Genomic DNA, 17,083 nt, shown 5'->3' on the forward strand with positions numbered 1-17,083 from the left:
TCTCCCTCTCCCCTTCTCTTATCTTCTTCCCTCATTTGCTCTCCCTCTACCACCCTTCCTTTCAAGTAAAAATAAATATTTAAAAACAAATGAACAAAGAAAAACAACCAAAACCACTACTTCAAGCCTGTTGACCCACTTCTGATGGCAGAGACCATAATAAACACTCAGCTCATTCTCTCAAGCAGGCCTCCCTGCCGTAACTTCTAGGGTCCACATGCCAGAATGAATATCTCATTCCCTTTCGCCTCTAGCATTCAGGCAAAACCTAACTATTTTTCTTTAATAACAAATTTCTGAGCTAAGCTGTGAAGGACCTACTCTGTGATTATAATAACCACTTGCTTAATCAGAGACTAACTTAAAAAGTGCCTACCAAGCCCATATATGACACAAAAGAGACAGCTGGGCTGACTACTGTTATATATTCACATGTCTTCTGATTTCAAGTTTTTAGAAAATGAGCTCTTTAAAAATATTAGGATAAGATGAAAATTTTACACTGGGATAGCAATTTATAGTTTTTAAAAGTGGCCCTTATCTTTACTGTACAGTGGAATCTCCTGAATACATTAACAAATAATAATATCTGGCCCCACCTTCGGAATCATGTTCAATTTCTGACATGAGCATTAAAATTTTTTAAAGCTTCTTAAGTGATTCTAACAGTTAGCATTTGGGAACAGTGGCTTATATTTTCTCCATTCCATTGAGTAGGCTATGTGAATGCAATCCCATACTATTCCATATTATGCTAAAATTAGACAACCAAAATGCATCAGGTCAGTAGTCAGACAGTCTGTACTTGCTGGATTTATAAACTTTGGTAAAATCTCTTACCTGAAAAATAGGGATAATAACTATATCTATGAATGCGGTGAGTGTTTGGAAATTTAAAGAAAGTATGGCTTAGAAGGTGTTTTGAACAATAAATATTTTATAAAGTGTTAGAAATTATTAATACTATTTAACACAACAAACTACATTATGATGCAAATATTTATATACTGTACATTGCCCTCATTAGCTTTAGAAGTAACAGGCTTAAAGGAGCGTGGCTTTCATATTTGTCTTCCTAGTGTCAAATATAGAATCTGGTCCATTGAAGATAACAATGGTATTTGTTGAGTGGCTAAGTGAATAAAAGAACCTAAACAAGTACCAAAGCAGATAGAAAGAACAATGGAAGTGAAAAATAATAAGCTTTGAACTGTGTTAATATGCTTTTTTAGCCATGTGGGTAAGGAACGTTCCCTCCGCTAGCTTTTTAAGGATTTGAGTTATTAATGGGTAGCCATTATCCAGTGATCATTATCATTCAACATGTACCCTGCTCTAGGCTAGGTAGACCTAAGCTGCTCAGAGGATAAGAAGGAAAGGTTATTTCCCTCACCTCATCCTGTCCTAGGTTGAGAATTGTCTCAATAATTGTGAAATAATAACAATTGTAGAGATGGGCATTTAGCCAGCAACTGAGATGCCTGTATCCCACACCAAAGTATCTGGGATCAGTGACCAAATCCCATTCCAAGATGCCCAGTTTTTGTTAATGCAGACTCTGGGAGGCAAAGTAATTGGCTCAAGTAATTGAGTTCCTGCCACCAAGGTGGGAGACCTAGATTGAGTTCCCAGCTTCCAGCTTTTATGCCCTTCCCAGCCAGCCAGTGCAATATTTAGGGAGTAAACAAGTGGATGGGTTCTTTCTCTCTCTCTCTCTCTCTGCCTCTCTCTCTTTCTCACTCTCTCTCTCTTTTTCTTTCTCAGTCTCTCTCTCCCCCCTCCCTCTCAAATAAGAATTTTTTAAAAATAACTTTAAAATATCAATTGTAGTAATACAATAGCATCTCATTTCAACAACTCCTATTGCACTTTTACTAATCATCAATTTTCCCCTTAAACAATATTAGAAGGTACTGTATGTGGCATAATCAGAGCTTAGCAAGATGCAAATAACTGTTAAACTAAACCAGTTAATAAATAATAGCTTTGAGGAATATCTATTACATTCACTTCACTTGAAAACATGTTCTGTTTTTCATAATATCCTGTGAAGAATAAGACAGTAACGTTTTACAATGGCTTCAAATGGAGAGTTTGAGTTTTTAGACTACCTATATAGTCAGAGTAAAGATTTCCAGGGTCTAAATCTTCATCCCCAAGCCAATTTTTATATAAAAATATATGTATGTGATTTAGCCAAATAATTTTTTAAATTACTGAAGTCTCATAAACAAACCAAAATTTAAAAGGTATTCATGTCTTAGTTCTTTGAAATAAATCTTACAAATATTTTTAAACCTTTTTTCCTTCTGGGCTGCTTGTTTTACTTTAAAAGGCTAAGTGTGTTCACATAAAAATTTCCTCCTTTCTTCACCTAATATACTCTCAATAAGTACTTTATTAAAACATCCAAGTTGGAGTCCGGTCTCCAGTATCTACTAGCTGTGTTATCTCAACCAAGTTATATAGGCAATGCCATCTGTGGTTTACTCACCTCTTAAAGTGAGATATTAGGACTTATTGAAGTAATATGATAATTTAATTAATTGTTTAATCACTTATATATCATGAAACATTATTTAATTACATAATTAAATGCATTAATATAATCTGAAAACATTTGAGGCAATGTAGGTGCTCTATAAATGTAGATGTCTCTTCAAGAACAAGCTCTGTAAGCACAGTTCTCGTGATGTATACCATTGATTTTTATTTATTTATTTATTTATTTTTGACAGGCAGAGTGGACAGTGAGAGAGAGAGACAGAGAGAGAAAGGTCTTCCTTTTGCCGTTGGTTCACCCTCCCATGGCCACCGCAGCTGGTGTGCTGCAGCCAGCACACCACGCTGATCTGAAGCCAGGAACCAGGTGCTTCTCCTGGTCTCCCATGCAGGTGCAGGGCCCAAGCACTTGGGCCATCCTCCACTGCACTCCCAGGCCACAGCAGCGCTGGCCTGGAAGAAGGGCAACCGGGATAGAATCCGGCACCCCGACTGGGACTAGAACTCAGTGTGCCAGCACTGCAGGCGGAGGATTAGCCTATTGAGCCACGGCGCCAGCCCCATTGATTTTTTTTTTTAATAAGATGACTGGCCTACTAGTTAAAATGCCTGTTAAGATGCCCACATCATGTATCTGAGTGCCTAGGTTTGGGTCCCTGCTTGGTTACCAACTCCAGCTTCCTGCTAAATTGCATAAGGTGATGGCCAAGTAGTTGGGTTCCTGTCACCCATATGGAAGACCCGGATTGAGTTCCAAGCTTCTAACTTTGGCCTGGCCCAAGCCCAATTATTGTTGGTATTTAGAGAATAAACCAGTGGATGAACCCACTTATTCTCTCTCCTCGCTCTCAAATAAATAAACAATTCTAAAGAACAAAATAACATGGCTCATCCCTTACCTACGCAATTAGTTCCACATCCATCAGCCAAGAGATCTTCCCACATCTGGTGGCAATCCCAGTTGTTCATTTGGGCTTTGACTGCCTGTGCCTCTGGGGTCTTTTCCAAGAAGTCTTTGCCAATATCTATATCTTGCAGGGTTTCTCCAATGTTCTCTAATAATTTGATGGTGTCATGGCATAGATTTAGAACTTCAGTCCATGTTGATTGGATTTTTGTGTAAGGTGTAAGGTAGGGGTCTTGCTTCATGCTTCTGCATGTGGAGATCCTATCTTCCCAGTACCATTTGTTGAATAGACTGTCCTAGCTCCAGGAATTGACTTTAGATCCTTAATCAAATATAAGTTGGCTATAGATGTTTGGATTGATTTCTGGTGTTTCTATTCTGTTCCATTGGTCTATCCATCTGTTTCTGTAACAGTACCATGCTGTTGTGATTACAACTGCCCTGAAGTATGTCCTGAAATCTGATATTGTGATGCCTCCGGCTTTGTTTTTGTTGTACAAGATTGCTTTAGCTATTCAAGGTCTCCTGTGCCTCCATATGAATTTCAACCTCTGCATAAGGCTGGTTGGTAAAGAACAGAAGTTTAGAGGATCTCCTGGAGAGGATGTGCGTGAGCCATCTCTGCCTTCATGTTGTAGACTACAGTTCAGATACAAGGCCATGCTAGCTGTGCGTCTAGAAAATTTCATCTGGCTGTGCTGCCTGCAGGGGGAAGAGAGGGGAGGTTTGGTGAATACAAGGTATCCTTCATCATTTTGTACTCAACATCTAATGGCTGATGTCACGAAATACAAGTGAAAGAAAGAAATGTCCTAAAAAAAAATAAAGTTAGCATTCACATCCAAGTAAGAAGCCTCAGTTAGAAGAACTATTTGGTACACAAAGTGTGATCAAGCAGACTCCTTTTAAGGACAAGGTAAGACTGGGACAAGTGTTTGGCTCAGCAGTTAACATGCCACCTGAGACACCCACACCCAATATCAGAGTGCCTGATTCAAGTTGCAGCTCCTTTTCCCAAACAAGCACCCTGCTAATCAGCAACCTGGGAGGCAGCAGTGGATGGCTCAAGTCCATGGGTCTCAGCCATGCATGTTGGAATCCTGTATTGATTAAATATAGCCCTATCCATGAGATATCTTGCAGTTGGAAGCAACAAAACCCAATTCTAATTCATTTAAATAGATAACAAATTCTTTGCAATGATATTAGATAGCTCATGGAATAACAAGAAGCTGGAGATGATGGAAACTTTCTCCTAGTATGATGGTGAATCTTAGGTTAGGTAATATATGAGTCCCAGACTATTTGCTCCTAAAAGAAGAACCCAAGATGAAGGCTTGTAAATAGATGGGATACTGGGGAAGTGATTTCATAGAAACAGGGAAATTGTTGTAGGGAAAGCCAATACTAGAATAAGTTATTGAGTTGGTCCCCACCAGGAAGAACTCCTGAAGGATCTGTGAAAGGCTTTCCTAGATACATCCCCAGGAGACACAGAAAAGTACATCATCTTCCACCCCCCTTTGATCAAGAATTGGCCCATTGCTTATAACTTCCTTTTTACCCTGTAACTATGTCAACATCCCTCATCAGATAAGGTCCAGGTCAAGAAGCAAGGAGTATATTCTGGAACCCTAAGAGAAGGTTCTAACAGGCTGAATCTGGTAAGGAAGGTGGAAGCCATGAAATTTAATGTGACTGTGGTCTGAGGAAAAAGAGAAATTACAAAGCAGCTGACTAGAGCTAACTGGTCCTGCAAACAGCCTGCTTAACATACTATTGCCTGACCCAGAGTAAGGACCAAGTAAACACTTGTCAAACAACAAGACCGGTGCCAGGTATGCAGAGAAGAAAATAAGACACCCCCAACAGGTGATGGTACCATGGGCAGAGGAAGAGGGAGACATTTCCATTGGCCCTCAAGAATTAACTAAGTGGTCTCAAACTTGGACATGAGCTGTGATTCACTACTACTAGATGGCTCCTCTTTCTAACAACAGTTCAATTTACATGAATGGTAACTGTAGAAAATTTAGCCCTATAATAATGTAATCAAATAGGCCATTCTCAGCCCTGAATGGAGAAAATGAATTACCCTTCTTTCAAAATCACTTATGTTCAGTCTCTACATTTTGCATTTGATTGGAAGACGCCTACAGATCAGTGCAAAGCATAACACAACACCCTGCAAGTATGTAATGCATATAGCTTCTTTCATGAAGGGCACTTGATTAAGAGAAGATGACAAGAAAGATTAAAATGGAGCAGGATAATCCCTTTTAAAAGTCCACTGGTCAGAGATAATCGTCCTGCACTTTGCATTTCAGAGTAGCAAGAAGCTATGAACTGAATTCACAATGAAAACATGTATTTTTCTTGTTAAACCATCATCGAGTATATCTGGGGATCAAAACTTAGAAGAGGGGGCTGGCACTGTGGTGTATCAGGTAAAACTGCTGCCTGCAATGCCGGCATCCCGTATGGATGCTGGTTCTCTACTATGGCCTGGGAAAGAGTAGAAGATTGGTCCAAGTCCTTGGGCCCCTGTACCCTAGTGGGAGACCCAGAGGAAGATCCTGGCTCCTGGCTTCAGATCCATTCAGCTCCAGCTGTTGCGGTCAATGTGGCCAGTTAGAGAGTGAACCAGTGGATGGAAGATATCTCTCTCTCTCTCTCTCTCTCTCTCTCTCCATGTAACTCTTTCAAATAAATAAATAAATCTTCAAAAAAAAAAAAAAACTTAGAAGGGAAGAAGGTCGGGCATGTTCTCTTAACAGAGACTACTAAAAATTTCTCCAAACAGGCTGGAAGAGAAAAGAGGAGAAAAGGAAGAAATAACCCAGCCTTCCTCAGCTGGATCATTTAATTTGTCTTACCTAATTTAAACATTACCCCAGCATTTGGTCTCACATAAAATATGAATAAATAGATCTAGGAAATGACCATATTAATATAATCCAGTGTACACAGATAGGCAGAAACCACTGACCACTTTTTCCTTTAGTTCCCGAAAGAAAAACACAAGTGATAAGTTTTAGCTTTGGAAAGATTACAAGTCAGCTAGCAATGGTTTATTCTCATTTCATGAACTAAGGTGGGTAGTAGCCACTGGCAACATGCCTCGCATAGCCTACTTGGCCTTCTACTGTGGTCTTGTAACATGAAATGAAGTCAGAGAAAGAGGAGTCAGACCCAGAAGAGCAAGCGCATCTTGATGCCAAGCCTTGTAAGTCTTGTAGGGATTTTCAGATTTTTCCTTTTTAATTGCTGTAGGAAACCACTGGGATTCTAAGAAGAGTGACATAACATGATTCATCTTTCAAAGACTGTTGTATTTGTTGAATGGAAAATGAATTTTAGGAAGCATGAGTGGGCAGCAGGGAGACAAATTAGAAGATATTGTAGTGGACTGAGTATGATGGCATACTATACTGTGTGTCACTTTGTTAAAAGGATTTTCATTTGCCTGAAATCACTGAATCGAATTATAAATTCGCTTACTCTGTTGATTTTCCATCTAGAAGTATTATAGTTGCCAATGTTAGAAAACACATGGTTGTGTGGCTCAAAGAAAATATATAGGGGCTGGTATTGTGGCACATATGGATACCAGTTCATGTGCTGTCTGTTCCACATCCAACCCAGCTCCCTGATATTGGTCTGGTAAAAACAGAAGATGGTCTGAATGCTTGGGTCACTGCTATCCATGTGGGAGCTTCTGGATGAAGCTCCTGGCTTTGGACTGGCCCACCCAAGCCACTGTAGCCGTTTAAGGAGTGAGCCAGTAAATCAAAACTTGGTCTCTCTTTCTTTTTCTCCCTTTCTCTCTGTAACTCTGACTTTCAAATAAATAAATAGACATTTTTGAAAAAGAAAAAGAGGTTTATCTGCCTATTGCAAAGTCTAGACATATCTCATTGTTGCAAGACAGATGCTATATTTCCTTTTCTTTTGATCACATTCCATCTAGGAATAAGGAGGAATAGCAAACAGGAGGACTTTCTGTTAAAATGGGGTTAATCTTTAACACAGAAAAGCAAGGTTATTTTTTCTAACAAAAGATCATTTGCCAGAACTTTGTCACATGGTCAATTTTAGCTGTAAAAAGAATTAGATTAAGTGTTGTAATGCAAATACTTTGCTATCCCAAAGGAAACAAAACTTCCGCTAGTAAAATAAAACAAAGAATGGGTAATAGATACAGACCAGCAGAGTTTGTTTGTTTACTAATGGTATTCTCTACCCTATGTGATGTATGCTCACCTAACACACACAATCAATATTGCATGCAAATAACCAACACATTTGTAGATACCATTTCAAAATCCCAATGACACCGAAGATGTGCTCATCTATTATAAAATATATATTTAGTTTGAGAATACTTGGAATGGACATTACCCTGGCCAGGCAATGAAGTACTTCATTGTCTGTTGTATTACACCCTTTAGTCAACTTGGCAGTGGGTTTGCTAACCAGATGTGAACATTCTGGTCATTAGCTTTTCATGCTATTATTTCCTCTCATCCTGGAATTCTGTGATCAACATCAATACTGTAATAAGTGAAGCCACCCAGGAGGCTAGAGGGCTGAAATTATAAGAAAAGTTTTACAAAGATTAAGATTACAAGCCAAAATGTGTAAGTATACATATATTTTGTAATTAATGGAAAATCAATTTTCTAAGTCTAGAAAGATTACTACAATGAACTGTATTACAATTATTTTGTTGTTAATGTTTAGAAAGAAGTTCTTCCAATTTCTCTATTATAATCCTTTTTTTTTTTTTTTTTTTGATAGACAGAGTGGATAGTGAGAGAGAGACAGAGAGAAAGGTCTTCCTTTTTGCCGTTGGTTCACCCTCCAATGGCCGCCATGGCTGGCGTGCTGTGGCCAGTGCACCGTGCTGATCTGAAGGCAGGAGTCAGGTGCTTCTCCTGGGGTCTCCCATGGGGTGCAGGGCCCAAGCACTTGGGCCATCCTCCACTGCACTCCCTGGCCACAGCAGAGGGCTGGCCTGGAAGAGGAGCAACCAGGAAAGAATCTGGCACCCCGACCGGGACTAGAACCCGGTGTGCTGGCGCCACTAGGTGGAGGATTAGCCTAGTGAGCCACGGCGCCGGCTCTATTATCATTCTATTCACTTTTATGACCAAGTATTTTCCAACTAAACATCTCTCCATTTGTAGAATAAAGTCATTGTGAAAATAACAGTTAACTTGCTGTATTTATTCCATTCAGGGTTTCCTCTAGATTGCCTAAAAGACGTAAGGTTGGTCTAGATGAGGTCCAGGATTCTGGTTCCAGAGTTTTAAGATTCCAGTAGGGGATTCCATATTTCCATTACCTAGAGTTATTCCTAGCTTTGTGAAAACAGAAGAGAAGCATGTCTGACCTGAAGTGTGTATGTATTTGACTTGGATAGATGGGGGGAAGTAAGAAGGAAAGGGAAGTTGACCATTTCAGACTCCTAATGAGGAAATCACTGTAGCAGCTAGTGTCTGAAGACAGAACGTGCCTATCCATTCATAGCTCCCTCCTATTGAGTTGAAGCTGATCCTGTGTCTTACCTGTGACTGAACGCAGTGGAAGTAATGCTGCATGACTTTTGTGGAGAGCTTTGCATTTTCTTCTGGAGTTTCTCTGGACTACTTGTTTTAAGGGAAGACATTTACCAGGTAAGAAGACTAACTACCCTAAGACTTCCATGCTTTAAGGAAGCCCAAGATAGCTAAGTGAGAGGCTATATGGAGAGATAGAGGACCAGCCTGGGCTATTTCAGCAATCCCCAACTAGGTACCAGGCATGTGAGTAAAGGAACCATCGTGGATGTCCAGCCCAGTCAAGCCCACAAATAGCTGGGACCCAACCACCAGCTGGCAGTAAATACACGTGAGATTCAAATGAGCAGTGACAATCAGAACCTAGGCAAATCACAGAATCGTGAGAGCTAATAACAGTGTTGTTTTAAACTAATAAGTCTTGGTGGTTTCTATGTAGCAATAAGTATCCAAGACAACCACTATCTAGCACAAACTTAAAGAAAATTCATTTAGACTGAAAAGCTCTATGCTATGCAACTAACTCAGTTTCTTTATCTGTAAATTGAGCTCCATTTCTTCTCTCAACATGCCTTTGTTGAATGCCTATAGGATGGCAAGCATTCTGCTTACAAAGAGGGAGGGGGACCCAACTTTCATGCTTAAGATTAGAGGAGAAGACAAAAAGGAAAGAAGAAACCAGTGAAATAAAATACTGCCTGTGGTGATGAGTGTCTTAATGGTGAAGTCTATTGGGTGGAAAATAATATGGTTGAAAGAGGAAGCAATGTACTTTAGATAAGTTGGGAAGGAAATCAGGCTGAAACCATAACAGATGAGAATAACCTAGCTATGGGGAAATTTAGGAATAAGGCTTCCAGGTGATAAAGCTGATCTGTACTTCATAAGATTGTTATGACAGCTAAGAAAGGCATGTAGATAAGCACTAAATTAATGTACAAATGCTATTCTTTTCTTTGCAGTCACTGCCTTACTGAACTAATTTAGTTTCATAGAATTTTTTACCAGCTATATGCTGATGGTTCTTCAGTTTTTCATCTTGCTATGGTCTGAATGTTCATCTCCCTACATTTTATGTGCTGAAATCTAACCACCAATCAGACATTAATTTGGAGGTGGGGCCTTTGGGAGATGATAAAATCATAAGGGTGAAGTTCCCATGAATAGGATTAGAGCTCTTATAGAAGGGATTCAAAAGGGTTGCATTGCTTCTTCCACTCATTGAGGACTGTGAAAAGATAGTGTCTGTGAACCAGTGAAGAAGTCCTTACCAGACACAAAACTGGCTGGTGCCTTGGTCTTGGATTTCCCAGCATGCTGAACTGTGAGATATAAATTTCTGTTTTATTATAAGCTACCCAGTCTAAGGCATTTTGTCACAGAAACTCATGTTGAGTAAAACATATCTCCAACCCATATCACCACCCTGTTTTATACTCATGTGCTCAATCACCTACTCAGCATTTCCACTTGGATCTCGAGTTTACAACTTCAACTTAATATTGCCCCACTTGGACACATGATCTTTTTCAGATATTACCATTAAAAGTTTTCTCCAGCTCAGTTATCAACACAATTCTAGATGTGGAGTGCTTGTGGTTCCCTCCCTTAGTTTCATATCCTACATTCAATCCATTAGTAAAATTACTAATTTCCAACAAGATCCAGAATTTAATTATTTTTCACTCATTGTCACTACCATTACTCTGCTCCAAGCCAGGACATTCTTTTGCTTAATTTATTATAACCGCTAACTTACTGCAATGCTTCCAGCCTTCCTCCCCTGTAAACTGATTTAACTCAGTCACCAGAGCAAGCTAAACACTCAGTATTCATTTCTTAGAAATGCTATATCAAAGTACCATAAACTCAGTGACTTGAGACAACAAAAATTTATTTTCTCACAGCTCTGGAGCTAGAATTTGAAATCAGGGTATCATTGGAGACATGTTCTATTTGAAAGCCCTGAAAGAGGGTCTTTCCTTGGATCCTTGTGTAGGCTGGTAATCATGGCCGCTCTTTGACTTCTGGCTGCATTACTTCACTCTTTTCCCCTCATCTTCACTTAGTGTTCCCCCTTTCTGTGTGTCTTTGTACAAATTCTCTTCTTATAAGGGTGAGGGTGGTTGGCTTAGGGCCTACCCAAGTCTAGTATGACCTCATCTAAATTGACGACATCTTTTTTTTTAAAAAAAAAACATTTTGTCTGCACATTAATGTTTATTGCAGCTCAATTCACAATAGCTAAGACATGGAACCAACCCAAATGCCCATCAACAATAGACTGGATAAAGAAATTATGGGACATGTACTCTATTGAATACTATACAGCAGTCAAAAACAACGAAACCCAGTCATTTGCAACAAGATGGAGGAATTTGGAAAACATCATGCTGAGTGAATTAAGCCAGTCCCAAAGGGACAAATATCATATGTTCTCCCTGATTGGCGACAACTAACTGAGCACCAAAGGGGAAACTTGTTGAAGTGAAATGGACACTGTGAGAAACAGTGACTTGATCAGCTCTTGTCCTGAGTGTTGATGTACAATGTAATACTTTATCCATTTTAGTATTTTTTTTTGTTCTAGTACCATTGGTTGAACTCTGTAATTAACACACAATTATTCTTAGGTGTTTAAATTTTAACTGAAAAGTGATCCCTGTTAGGAATTTGGAAAACATTATGTTGAGTGAAATAAGCCAATCCCAAAGGGACAAATACCACTTGTTCTCCTTGATAGGTGACAACTGAGCACCAAAAAGGAAACCTGTTAAAGTGAAATGAACACTATGAGAAACGGTGACTTGATCAGCCCTCACCCTGACTGTTGATGAGCAACTTAATATGTTATCCCTCTTAGTGTTTTTTTTATTTGTTCTACTTAATACTTTTGGTTGAATACTGTAATCAATACACAATTCTTCTTAAGTGCTGAAACAACTGAAAAGTGACCGCTGTTAAATGTAAGAGTGGGAATAAGAGAGGGAAGAGATGTGCAATTTGGGACATGCTCAAGCTGACTTACCTCAAATGGTAGAGTTAGAAACATACCAGGGGATTCCAATTCAATCCCATCGAGGTGGCATGTACCAATGCCATCTCACTAGTCCCAGTGATCAATTTCTGTTCACAATTGATCGTAATGATAGGACTAAGAACCAAAGGGATCACATAAACAAGAATAGTGTCTGCAAATACTAGCTGATAGAATCAAATAGGGAGAGAATGGTCCAACATGGGAAGTGAGATACACAGCAGACCCATAGAATGGCAAATGTCCTAACAGCACTCTGGCTCCAGAATCAGCCCTTAAGGCATGCGGATCCGGCTGAAATGCCCATAAGAGTATTTCAGGCATGGAAAGCCAAGACACTCTGGGGAAAAAAAAAAAAAAAAAAAAAAAAAACTAAAGGAAAGATCTCCACGAGTGAGATCCCAGTGGAAAGAATGGGTCATCAAAGAAGGAGGTACCTTTCTCTGAAGGGAGGAGAGAACTTCCACTTTGACCATGGCCTTGTCTAAAAATGATCAGAGTCAGTGAACCCAGGGGGCTTCCATAGCCTTGGCAGCTCAGGACAAGAGCCTAGGGTGATTACTGATGCCATAAACAAGAGTGTCAATTTGTTAAGTCAACAACAGGAGTCACTGTGCACTTATTCCTCATGTAGGATCTTTGTCCTTAGTGTGCTGTACATTGAGATTTAATGCTATAACTAGTACTCAAACAGTATTTTTCACTTTATGTTTCTGTGCGGGAGCAAACTGTTGAAATCTTTACTTAATGTATGCTAAACTGATCTTCTGTATATAAAGAGAATCGAAAATAAATCTTGATGTGAATGGAAGGGGAGAGGGAGTGGATAAGGGGAGGGTTGCGGGTGGGAGGGACGTTATGGGGGGGAAGCCATTGTAATCCATAAGCTGTACTTTGGAAATCTATATTCATTAAATAAAAGTTAAAACTTCCATTCACATCAAGATTCATTTTCATTTCTCTTTATATACAGAAGATCAGTTTAGCATACATTAAGTAAAGATTTCAACAGTTTGCTCCCGCACAGAAACATAAAGTGAAAAATACTGTTTGAGTACTAGTAATATCCTATTTCCATGTAAGGTCACATTTACAGGTGCTGTTAAGACTTGCATGTCTTTTTATGAAAGGCAATTCAACCCTCACACTGCTTACTATGTCTCTCTCTCACACCGGGCATATTTTCCTCAAAACCCCTGCACCTGCTCTGTCCCTGCTGACTAATACCATCTTTCCTGGGACACCTCACCTATACTCTCCATTCTCTTTCAGATCTTCACTCATCTGCTCAGCAAGGCCTTCTCAGACCAACTTCCTAAAATTCTTCCACTAAATTTCTTCATGTGACAGTCTCTGCCCCTCTTCTTAGCACTATTTCACCCTCTTTATGAGGTAGCAGCTGATATTGTCTGCACTAACAGTAAGCTAAGTATCTTCCTCAAGATCACAGAGCTAGGAAGTTCTCCAGAATCCTTGCAAGTGTACTTTAGAACTTGTACTCTTGGAGTACAAGTTAGTGTCCTATGGAGTCTCTTAACAATTATTTTTAGAGTAAATTCATTACCCACCTTGCTAGGATATAAAAAGCCCGGACTCAGTGATAATCAACAGATGTCCTATAAACTGTTGTTCGCTTCATTTAAAAAATTATTTTGTGAACATTCATAAAAGTCTAGTTTCAGTGAACAACTCAGAGTGGAAAGTAAGCATGAAGGCATAAAACAATGTTTTTATTTTCTTTGACCAGTGATCCAGAAGGGTGACTGAGTAATAAATAAAGGAGAATTTATGTTTTACTGAGTCCCCATTATGTTGACAACTCTGGGAGGGAGTGGGATCTGTGTAACAGTAAAATGATTTATTTCTCCAAGCATTATTGTTTATACAAATGAATCAGAAATAGTTGTCAATGGTATCATTTCTAGACAAACCCTTTTTGTATTGGCAGGATGTGACATAAATACTCTTGCTTATCTGCATTATGTCACATACACACCCACACATTTATTTATTTGCCTAATATAATACCAGAAAAAGAATCACCCATGACTGAAGAAGTTTCCAAAAATTACTCAAAGCAACAATAATATAATAGTTACCATTTATTGAGGACTACCTATGAGCCAGTCACTTGTAAAATGCCTTTGATGTAATACTGATTTAATTTCCACAACACTGGTTGGATATTTAGTCTCTGCTTTGCAGATGAGGGCACTGAATATTCAGGAGACTAAGTAAACTTGCCCAAAGTTAGACCCCTAGAAAGTTGGGATATAAAAATATCACAAGACTATAAAGTAGTACTATGCAAAGATTATACAACACATTGATGAAAATATGCATGGAGCAGCCAAGAATAGTCATGCTGGCTGGCTGTACATGCTGTCTCTCCATGAAGAATCTCTACATTTACATCATGTTTTTATCAGTCATAGTATTTATGAGCATCAGAACACTACTATCTCCTGTAGTCCTCAAAAGGCACAGAAATTTTTTTTTGCTCTTTCTGCATTTGATGAAAATCTTCATCTTTCCATTATGTTGCCACTTAAACTCTTTCTACTAAAATTGAAGAGGATATTTTTCTATCAGTTAGAATATAGTAATGTTTTCCAGGAAGACACTGCCCATCTTGACTGAATTTGGAAACACCTGGCCTTTTGATAAGCCCCATATGAAATCCCCTTTCCTCTGTGACAGCAGGTTTACAGGCTTTTGTGACCATTGCCAACTAGTGCAAGTAGACCTGCATTGATTCTGATTAGCTTCAGTATGGAGCATCTGCTTTATCATACCTGCATCCAAAATATCTGGGGATGCACTTTTTTGGATACTGCAGGCTTCATGTACTGACAACATGTCTCATAACTAAGAATCCTTATTTTCTAATGTAAATTAATTAATTAAAATATGATAATAGCTCTGAATTCTGTGGGGGACTATTTCATAACATGGATTTATAAATAGTGTTTATTTTGCAAAGGAAAGAGAAAATAAACCTCTTCAAAGACCTATTACCTTTCAAACCTATACTTCAGCTGCTGGGGATTCTTCAAAACAATACATGTGAGCTCCCCCAAGATCAGGTCCTATCTTATTCAGCATTATATGCCCCCACACTTATTGATGAGGCCGGCACTCAGCAAGTTCTCGATGCACACCTATAGCACAGAAAAATTAGCTCCAGACTCTTCCTGTACTAGCCATTGCAGTTGTTCAACATTCTTTGTAACAATCAAGAGAACAAGAATAGACAGGCAGAGAAATGACACCAATGACGTACACTTAGTGATTTTTTAAAAATTTCTAAAATAGTGCTCACTTAGGCAGCACATATATTAAAATTGGAATGATACAGAGAAGATTAGCATGGCCCCTGTGCAAAGATGACGTGCAAATTCGTGAAGCATTCCATATTTTAAAACAAAATTTCTAGAGTGAAAAAGGAAGGAAATTATTATACAAGGATGAACAGAACTGTAGTCTTAAAAATCAAAGGCCTAAGACTGTAAGTTCTAATATCAATACTTATTTCACATAAATTATTTTCCTCGAATCAAGTAGGGAAACTAATTCCAATTTTATACAAACCCAAAGAAAATAATCAATACATGTTAACTTGTCTGTTGACATGTTAGTAGTATGTGACTAACTCATGCTCTTAAACAACACAGGGGCTCACTTAGCAATTGAGCAACCCAATATAACTTGACTTTTCGCCTCTTATAGGAAATTTATCTGAAATAATCTACCAAATGTCTGGAATTTTAGATAAATTTGAAAGATTATCCTATTATCTCCATAAGAGGACTGAGCTGATGAGAACAAGTGTGAAATAGGGCAGATATTGTGGTCCAGCAGGTTAAGTTCTCACTAAGAACACCGACATCCTATATTGAAGAGCCTGGGATAAAGTCCTACCTCCACTTCCAATCCAGCTTACCTACTAATATGCCTGTGAGGTGTCAGATGACGGCACAAGTACTTGGGTCTCTACCACCCATGTGTGAGACTCAGAACACCTGGTTTCTGACTTTGCCCTAGTGCAGCTCTGGCTGGTGCAAACATGTAGGAAGGGAGCTAGTGGATGAACTTGTTTCTCTCTCTTTCTCTCTCTCTCTCTTTCTCTCTTTCTTTCTTTCTCTCTTTCTCTTTCTTTCTTTCTTTCTTTCTCTCTAGTCTTCTGAATAAATTTTATTTTAAAAAATATGAAATTGCATCCAACTTCAATTTATCTCAGTTAAAAAATTAGTATATTACAGGCAGTCTAGGGTTATTACATATATAAACTCATTTAACATCCACCAAGAAATAGGTACTATTCCTGATCTCACTTAACAGGTGAGGAAAATAAAACTAGAAAGAATATTTGAACCTTGGGAATTTGGACCCAGAGCCCATATTTTTAAACATCACATTAGTGTCACTTTACATTCTCAGAAGTTGGTTTACTACTCTTAACTAAACCTTCTTGTTCTATTCTTATTTTCAGTACTTGCCTTTTCTGTAGAGAATGATCTATATGAGTGTTTGAGAGCATTCATCTGTTCAAGTACTGAGTCTTTTAATAAGCTCCTCATTTATTTGTTTAATAAGCATTTCTAAGAATGTGGCATACTCTTTGCTCAGTTCTGGGAATATAAGGATTTAACATGGTCCTTTCCCACGGCTAGCGCACTGCGGCTGGCGCACTGCGCTGATCCAATGGCAGGAGCCAGGTGCTTCTCCTGGTCTCCCATGGGGTGCAGGGCCCAAGGACTTGGGCTATCCTCCACTGTACTCCCTGGCCACAGCAGAGAGCTGGCCTGGAAGAGGGGCAACTGGGACAGAACCCGGCGCCCCGACCAGGACTAGAACCCGGTGTGCCGGCGCCGCTAGGCAGCGGATTAGCCTGTTGAGCCACGGCGCCGGCCAGGAAGTCTTTTTTTAAAGATGGCTAATTTGTGGCTTACATTTTTAGATCCATGGAAAGTGCTGATAACATTTCTACTGGAGAAAGTGCATAACATTCCCCTTGTTGACTCACTCTGATCGTTGACAAAATTTGAGTATTGGGATCTGTGTTGTGGCATAGTG

At 39.1% G+C, this 17,083-nt stretch overlaps 1 non-coding gene across 1 annotated transcript; it reads left to right on the forward strand.

The window, feature by feature from the left end:
• Positions 1–15,321: 15,321 nt before the first annotated feature.
• Positions 15,322–15,428, forward strand: LOC127490827 (U6 spliceosomal RNA). Its single transcript, XR_007919222.2, has one exon. It is a non-coding gene; the product is annotated as a U6 spliceosomal RNA (small nuclear RNA).
• Positions 15,429–17,083: the final 1,655 nt, after the last annotated feature.

The sequence above is a fragment of the Oryctolagus cuniculus genome, chromosome 6 (genome assembly GCF_964237555.1).
Source record: "Oryctolagus cuniculus chromosome 6, mOryCun1.1, whole genome shotgun sequence".
Lineage (NCBI taxonomy): Eukaryota > Metazoa > Chordata > Mammalia > Lagomorpha > Leporidae > Oryctolagus > Oryctolagus cuniculus.